At 35.5% G+C, this 9,580-nt stretch overlaps 1 long non-coding RNA gene across 1 annotated transcript; it reads right to left on the minus strand.

The window, feature by feature from the left end:
* Nucleotides 1-8,119: 8,119 nt before the first annotated feature.
* Nucleotides 8,120-9,580, minus strand: LOC147027914 (uncharacterized). Its single transcript, XR_015056904.1, has 3 exons — nucleotides 8,902-9,580; nucleotides 8,586-8,643; nucleotides 8,120-8,296 (listed from the first exon to the last, which is right to left on the minus strand). It is a non-coding gene; the product is annotated as an uncharacterized LOC147027914 (long non-coding RNA).

Consider the following 9,580-nt stretch of genomic DNA (forward strand, 5'->3'; position numbering starts at 1 on the left):
AATGATATTTTTCAATAAATAAATGGATGCGAAAGAAAGAGCAAGAAGATTTAGGGAACATCAAGAGTTGGTTTCAAAAGTTGTAAAACAGCAGGAAGACATAAAGAAGAAACGCAGACAGAAACTAACGGGCGAAGAAGCATTTGAAAGAAAACAAGAGAAATTTTTTAAACCACTTTTAAAAACTTCCCAAGGAAAAATGAAAGATGTTTCCACATTTCCCACGGTAGAATATACTCCTAAAAAACTTCAAATGTTAAAAGATTTCAGTCAAATGACGGAGGAAGAATTAGAGCATTTAGGAGAATTAGAATATGATGATGAAGGTTTATTTCAACAACTGGAAGAGATTAATCGACCCCCTGATTATATTGTGAATGCTCTTCAAAACAATGAATATTCAGCGGATTCAAAAACCAAAGCAGGACTCATTCCAACAGAACAATCAGCAATATTTCATCTTGTTCAAGAAAAGGTATTGATATTTAATGATGAATTAAGGTTCTTGGGTTCTGCTCAACCCCCTGTTAAACTAACTCCAAGATTAATGTTTCTTCTCACAAAAGATGGAAGACAAGGTTCAACTGTGAGGGATGAATCAAAGTATATTGATAAACCATTGGATATGGAAAATAATGATGATAGAGTATATATTGATCTGCTGAACACTCTAAATTATAAGGTTATTCTTTCTGGTAAAAGTAGGAAGAATGAGAAGGAGAAACACATTATTCAGGCTTTAAGTATCCTTGGTTCAGGTGTTAGTTTTCTTCCAAATGACCCATCGCAATTAGTTAATAGACTGTTATTGTTGTTAGGCAGTAAGAAGGCTGGAAACAACAATTGTTTTAATGAAGCATCAGCCATTTTAGACCAGTTGATGAACATGAAAATAATTAATAAATATCAATATAAAGACATTTTATCTCATATTAAATAAGATGAGAAGCACAATCCTTAGTTTCAATTTCACAACAAGCGACCACACATCTTCATTCCCATACCCACTACAACTTGACACAACAAAAGAATATGAGGCATCTTTATTGTCCATGGAAACTTATAATACCTTATTTAATATAACCAAGAAAAATGACAAGTTTAGTTATAATCCAGGAAGTGGATACAAAACGATAACAGTCTCACCCGGAGCATATGAGATTTCTCAAATATCTTCCGAAATTGCTCGTCTTATGAAAGAACAGGGTGATGAACCAAAAAATATTGTTATAAACATTCAAAAACATACTTCAAAATCAACGATTAAAGTTAAAAATAACTACAAGGTTGATTTCACAATTGATAATTCATTTAGAGAGTTATTGGGTTTCTCCTCAAAAAGATTGAAACTAATGGGACGTTTTACAGTGATAATGTCATTCAAATATCCTCAGGAATAAATTCGGTGTTAATTCACTGTGATTTGATTGATGGTGCTTATAATGATGGGAAAAAAACAAATACAATATTTTCATTCAGCGCATACTCAACCCCAATTGGTTATAAATTCAATATGGAACCCAAAAATTTGGTTTATCTACCTGTGTCAGGAAAAACCATACACAGAGTAAATTTTAGGATAACCGACCAAGATAATCGTGTGATTTCTTTTAATGGAGAAGTTATATCCATCAGAATTCACCTACGTGAAGTTTTCCAATAAATAAATACGATGGTTATTTTGAGGAAACACGAGTTGGGAAAATATAAAATAATTACAGGGGATGGGATGTTCCTTTCCCCATACTACAAGGGTGAAGGTATGTATCTTGGTAGAGGATACTATAAACCTAAGAGACAAAGGGGTGTTGGACATCAATTTAGAGGAGATGGGATAATTGATACTCTCATGGGTATTGGTTCAACTATTCTTAAACATAAAGATCTAATTGGTTCAACTGCTTCTGCTGTGGGAAATGTAGCAGGTGCCGTAAAGAGTATAAAAGATGCTCAGAAGGAATCTCATAAATTACAAGCAATAAAAGAAATTAAGAAAGGCAAAACTCAGTTGTCCCCCAAGAACGACAGAAAATAATTCAAATACTTGGATCAGGGTTTCAAAAGTTTTAACATCTTTTTTTCCTAAATAAATACAAGTATGGAAGCAATTGATAGTATCTATGATTTGGATGATACTATTATTATCTCAAACTCCACTAAAAAAGAAGATTACTTCAAGGTAAATGCAATAACTGGAACAGACTGGAATACGAATGGTACAAAAAGTTTTGAAATAAATAATCAACAAACCTATTTGAATCTCTCCGAAAGTTTCTTGTTGTGTAAATTTAAATTCACTAAGGCTGGGAATAACACAAACGCTACACTTGTAAATGATTTCTTCTGGAAAATGTTTGATAGTGTGCGTTTGTATATTGGAACACAAGAAGTTGAAGCGGTTGATTATGTCTCTGCTGTATCTGAAATGATAAAATTTACACTCTATACATTCAGTGATAGAATGGGAAAGGGGTCTGTCGAAGGTTTTATTCCTGATATGTCAACGGGAACAAACACAGACCCTGGGTATACTCAAAGGAAAGGAATGTATAATGATGATACAAAAGCAGAAAATAGTTTTACTGTGGCAGTTCCTCTTAAAGGTATATTTGGATTTTGTGATCATGATAAAGTTCTGTATGGCCTTAAAATTAGATTTCAACTACAAAGGAATGATAATGAAAATCGATTGCTTTTTGGTGTTGGTAGTGCTTTTGGTGATCAGAATAAATTTGTAATTGAGGAAATGAGTTGGTATATCAGTGAATATACTCCTAATCTTAAAACAGAAGAGATGTTGAATCGAAGACTTAACTCAAAGAAACCACTCAGTGTATCATACCTCAAAAGAAGATGTCAACACGTTAAACTCAATCAAACAACTTACACGTGGAATTTGGGTGTTCTGGAAGGAAAGCCACGATATCTGTGGATCATTTTTAAAAAGCCAGATGGTGATACTGCGACTGATAAGAATAATGCATTGAGTGATAATGCTAAGGTGAAACAACTTCGCGTTTCTCTAGATGGAACATTTTACCCACGAGATAGATTGGAAATTAATTGGGAAAAAAATGATTTTGCTGAAGCATACAAGTCTTACCAAAAGGTGTGTGAAAGTAATGGAAATAAAGAACCTATTTTGGATATGACAGCATTTAAAAGTTTGTATACAATCTATGCGTTTGACCTGAGCGCTCAAAAGGAAACTATAAAGTCTAATCGAGTGGATACTTCCCTATACATTGAAAGAGGAGAGAGTGAAGAAGTTGATACATATTGTTTGCTTTTGGAAGAAACAGAATTGCAGATTAATACAGATAATGGTGTGATGATTAGTCTCACATAATTTTTTGTTAAATAAATGAGTGGCAAAGTACCAACTGGGGTATTTGTTAATCAAATCAATCTTCATAAACTATCATCTTGTGTTCAAAATCAAAAGCCTTGTACGATTAACGTTAATACAATTCAGAGAAAAGGAGCAGTAAGAATTGATGTTTTTCTCACAAGAGAACAGGTTAAAATCTTGAATGACACTGGCTCACTTAAAATTAAAATGACAAAACCAATGTTGAAAAAATATTCAATAAGAGAGACGAGTGGAGGATTTCTCCCATTTCTAATTCCTTTATTTGCTGGTTTAAGTGCGGTTGGAGCATTGACGGGTGGTATTTCAACAGCGGTGAAAACTGCCAACGAAAGGAAGGCTCAACTCCAGGCTCAAAAAGAATTGGAAAGACATAACAAAGAGTTGGAGAAACAAATTAGTGGAAGTGGTGTAATTGTAGATTTTGCTGAAAAACTTGAAGGTCTGCCTGATAAAGCGAGATTGTTAGTTGGAGATATGCTTTCTTCTATAGCACAAGCAGGTGTAAAATTAACGAAAAGAGGTAATGGATTATATCTTTCTAATAAATAAATGAGCATTGATGAGTGGTTGAAAAAATTTGGAAAGAATACAACATCAAATTTACAACTTGTCAAATATTGTAAGAAATTAAAAATTCATAATGTGGTTATTTGTATGAGAGATGAATTAACAAATGTGCCGAAACATACAAAGAATATTATTATGAACTTAGAAGATAATAATGGGAACGGTTCTCATTGGGTTTGTATTTTTAATAGTCAAGACAAATATTATTTTGATAGTTTTGGTCTTCCACCACCTGTTGAAGTCATAAAATTCTTACAGAATGGTGTTTATCAAACATTTCAAGTCCAAGAATTAAATTCCAAGTGTTGTGGCCAATTATGCCTATATGTGTTATTTCAACTCAACAAAAATAAAAAATTTTATGATATTATTTTTAATCTAATATAAATGACTTATGTTGGTAAAGATGGTTCTATCTTTGGTTTATCTCAAGAACTGGATATTGATTTATCAAATTATTACACAAAGGCACAGGCTGAACGACATAAATATAATATAACCAAAAATATTAACATGAAAAATGCTTATAAATTAAAAAATTATCCAAGCCCGACTGACGCGAATGACTTGGTGAGATTAAGCGATTTATCACAATATATATCCTTAAATAAAACGGCTGTGTATTCCAAAGATACAGAAGTGTTGATATTATCTCCAGGTCATACAGAATTCACAGTTCGAATTAAAATAAATTTTTATAAAGAAGGGCGTATCGTTTGTATGAGAATAGAACAATGGGGATATGATATGAATGACTTAGGGTATAATTGGTCATTTAAAATTAACCTCGAAGACCTGGAACAATTAAATCAGTCTCGTAAGGAAGAATATTATCCACTTGGTATCGAGAATGAGTTTTGTGGGGCTACGATTAGTAAACAACAAATAAAAAGAATTTAATAAGGGTAAATATAATAATGGTTTTGCCCTTGTTTATCTCATGAAAACAGAAAAAACAGGATTATATATAATAAGTAAGGAAATACAAAATGATTTAACTATGGGAAGATGGGGAGGTGTTTCGTGCCATAATATTATTCTAACATATATTTCTAATACATAAATGACAGCAAGAAGGCTTCAAGAAAATTATCATTTCTGTGTCCAAGCATACCTTCAAGAAAAGGGTATTCGGTATTTTAATAAATATGTTCTACAACATAAGAATGAGGTATTTTCAATAAAAGATTGGCATTATGCTGATGTTGATAAACCGACAACTTTAGATTTAATTAGAATGTTAAATAATGAAAAAATTATAAAGTTAAGAAAAGGTAAGGCTCTTTTAGAAATTCAAAAGAAATTTTATTGGTTTCCTGTTGTAAAAAAAATTATTTTGGATACAGGAATAACAAGAAATCCTGATGAATATATGTATAATATTCTATGGGGTGTAAGCGATTCAAGGATAGTAAGGGATGAGGAAGGAGTTGAAGAAGAGAGGGAAGAGGAGGAAAAGGAGAAGAGGGAGAAGAAAGAGAAGGAGGAAAAAGAGAAGAGAGAGAAGGAGGAGAGGGAGAAGAGAGAGAGGGAGGAAAGAGAGAAGAGAGAGAGGGAGGAGAGAGAGAAGAGAGAGAGGGAGGAGAGGGAGAAGAAAGAGAAGGAGAGGGAGGAGAGGGAGAAGAAAGAGAAGGAGGAAAAAGAGAAGAGAGAGAAGGAGGAGAGGGAGGAAAGAGCGAGACAAAATAAATATCAAAATATGGAAACCAGTGAGATTAAAAAAGATTAAGGGTATTACAGAAAATAACTCAACCCACCGAGGAGGAAAAGAAAGAATTGACAAGTCTATTTGCAATACTTTCGGCAAGACTATTGGCATCGACAAGATATGGATTTTAATTCAAGTTTTTCATTTTTTTTTCTTAAATAAATGGAGGAGAGAGTGAAGGCATTTCTAAGGATTCTTTATGTTTTAAAAATCAAGATTCAAATGTGCATGTTGGAAACTAAAAAGGTTTTTGCACTCTGCAGGAATTTTTCTCATAAATAAATGAGTTATTGTCTCAAATGTAAAAAGAAAACTAATACTAAAAATATTTCATATATTAAAAGTAAAAATAACAGGGTTATACAAAAAGGTATATGTTCAGTGTGTGGTTCAAAAAAAAATCAATTTATCTCCCAACACAAACTAGGAGGAGATATCCAAAAGTTTTTATCAGGAAGTAAATTTACAACTACTGGAATACCAGGGGAATTACATCTTCCAGGGTATTCTTTCTGTGGCCCAGGCACAAACTTGGATAAAAGATTAGATGAGGCAGACAATCCTAAATCCTGGAGTAAGCCTATCAATAGAGTTGATGAAGTGTGCATGAGACACGATATTGATTATGGGAATACCACAACGTTGGAAGAAAAGCATGAAGCCGATAGAGAAATGTTGTATAATTTGTCTCTGATACAAAATCCAACCTTGAGAGAAAAAGTTGATCGGTTCATTGTGACGAAGATGATCAGTGCTAAATTGAAACTTGGACTTGGAAATTCAAAAAACTTATAGGCTCTAATGATGCCATTAAGACTGAAGAGCAATTAGCTGATGAATTACATAAACCAATATTCACAAAGTTTCAGAGAAGGAAAGTTTATTCCAAGGAAGTAGATTATATCTGGTCTGCTGATTTGATTGAACTCAATAATGATAAGGGGTACAAGTATGCTTTAACCGTTATTGATTTGAGGAGTAGATATGCGTGGGTTGTACCATTAAAAACAAAACAGGTAATACTCTTATGTTAGCCTTCCAACAGATATTTAATAAAAGTAAGAGAAAACCTAAAAAATTGTGGACTGATGAGGGTAGGGAGTTTTATAACAAGACATTTATGAATTTTCTAAAAAATAACAGTATTACATTATACAGTACCTTTAATGAAGGGAAGGCAGTTGTTGTTGAACGTTTTAATCGTACCTTAAAAGAGAGACTATATAAAAAATTCACACAACTCGGTTCACAACAATGGTCATCTTTTATTCAAGATATTGTGGATAAGTACAATGACACGATTCACACGTCAACAAATATGAAGCCATCAGAAACATTTACAAAATTAAAATATGAAAAAGAGATTAATGTCAGAAAACCTAAGTTCAAAGTTGGTGATATCGTAAGAATATATAGGTGGAAATCTCATTTTGAAAAAGGTTATACGAAAAGATGGACCAACGAGCTTTTTAAAATTGTTGATGTAATAGATACGGTTCCTTGGACTTATAAGATATATGATTTGGAAGGGGAAGAGATTTTAGGTTCATTTTATTCACAGGAATTACAAAAGACAAAGATAAATTGAAATTTTTTGACTCCGCCCCTTTTTGGCTCCACCCACACAAGCCCCCGCCCACACAAGCCCCGCCCACACAAATCCCACACAAACCCCACCACACACCCCCCACAAGCTCCAATAAATTGAAATTTTTGACTCCGCCCCTTTTGACTCCGCCCACACACGCCCCTCCCACCGAAGCCCCGCCCACACAAACCCCACACAAGCTCCACACAACCTCCACACAAAAACTCCACACAAGCTCCACACACACAAACCCCACACAAGCTCCACCCATATTCATCATATTCACATAATTAGTGATTAGTTAATTAGTTCCCCACACACACAACATGTTTATTTAATTAAAAAATTATCCACCCATCCACACAAGCTCCACTCATCCACCCATCCCCCCATCTCTCCACCCATCCATTTATCCACATAAGCCTCATCCACATAAGCCTCATCCACATTCACCCCTCCCACACAAGCTCCACCCACATAAACCCCTGCCCATATAAACCCTGCCCACATAAACCCCTCCCACATAAGCCCTGCCTACACAAGCTCCACACAAAAACTCCACACACATAAACCCCTCCCACACAAGCTCCACCCACATAAGCCCCCGCCCACACAAGCCCCACCCACACAAGCCCCACCCACACACACTCACCCCGCCCACACTAGCCCCTCCCACACACACCCCACCCACACAAGCCCCCACCGAAGCCCCGCCCACACAAGCCCCACCCCCCTCATCCCCCTGTGCGCCCCCACCTTTGACCCACCACCTCCCTCATCCCACCCCCACCCTTCCCCACACACACACATGGGGAGGGGAGGGATGGGATGAGGGGGTGATGGGTCATTGGGGAGCGCACCTACCCCCCTCCCCCCCCCCAACCCCCCCCCTTTACATCTCTTTTATTCTTTTCTTGTAATTCAGAATCAAGTAATTGTAAACAAAACAAATATAATTTATTAATATTGAAAATATTAAATATTCATTTGCGAGAATGTACAATCTTTCCCAGCAATCTTCTTCAGATGCCTTGTGATTTCGAAACTCAGACACCATATTCTGTTTTGAAACAAAAAGTGGATAATAATTAGGTTCTATAAAGATAATTACATGGTAATATGAATAAGCCTCGTTGACCACTGAATTAACACACCAGGAGCCTGTCATCCTTTCAAGGTCAATAAAATGAATTCCAGTGTACTGACAAAACCACGTCCAAACTAATGATGCAACCAACATAAGGCGACATTCTAAAGAGAGAGTGATATTAATAATAATTCAGAAATATTTACCTCCAGAAAATCATGTGTTGTACGAGTGATATTAATAATAATTCAGAAATATTTACCTCCAGAAAATCATGTGTTGTACAAGATTGCTTCAACAGCTGATGTTGTGCGATAGTGCTGAAAAAAAAAAAAAAATAAGTCAAGGGTATAGATGAAGAGACAGACAGGGAAAGCAACACACACACACACACGCACACACACACACATACACACACACATAGACACACACATAGACACACACACACGTGCCTCACCATTGGTTTAATTCATTCGAGATCAGAGACCAGTCATTATAAATCATTGGCCTCTTCAATAAGAGCAGAGAGAGGTAGGTAGAAAGACAGACAGAGAGAGAGGCACACACACGTGTCTCACCATTGGTTTAATTCCTTCGAGATGAGAGGACGTGATAAGACTTCATGCCACTCATTGAAAATGTCTTTCAATTCTCTTCTAAAATCATTGATCTCTTCAATAAGAGTATTAATTTCATGAACCACGTCGTGATATGTGAACTCAATTTCTTCCAATGCCCTGTCAGGGAAAAATATATATATATCAGAATTATCATGATTTAATTAATAATCATTTGCTTCATCGTTCAAAGAGAAAAGCATACACAAACTTACCAACTCTGTAGTGGGCTGTTGGCTTCATCGGAAGAAATATCGTCCATGCCTCAGTTGTAAAAATGAAATCCCGTCTGGCAGAAACTTTGTCTGGCGAACCGCTTATAAAGCAACGATGAGGAAATTGCTTAATCATTGGGTGTGGGCACAGGAAATGACAAGCTTCTCTTAATGATCTCATCTGGCCACCGCCCGAGTTGCAAATCGTTTTTGGACATAAACCACGCCATAAAAGTTTTGATTCAAATGTTTTCAGTTCGTGTTCTGAGATAAAATATAAACACGAGACCTTGTCTCACAGAATAGTTCCTATTTTTTCACAGCATGACAGTCCAAAACCACTTCCTCATTCACACAGCACGGCCGTGTCAAAAAAAACACTTCCTCATTTTCACGGCATGAACTGAAAACATTTGAAACAAAAC

Source organism: Eptatretus burgeri, chromosome 4 (assembly GCF_056783735.1).
Source record: "Eptatretus burgeri isolate ZD-2024b chromosome 4, Ebu_testis_v1, whole genome shotgun sequence".
NCBI lineage: Eukaryota > Metazoa > Chordata > Myxini > Myxiniformes > Myxinidae > Eptatretus > Eptatretus burgeri.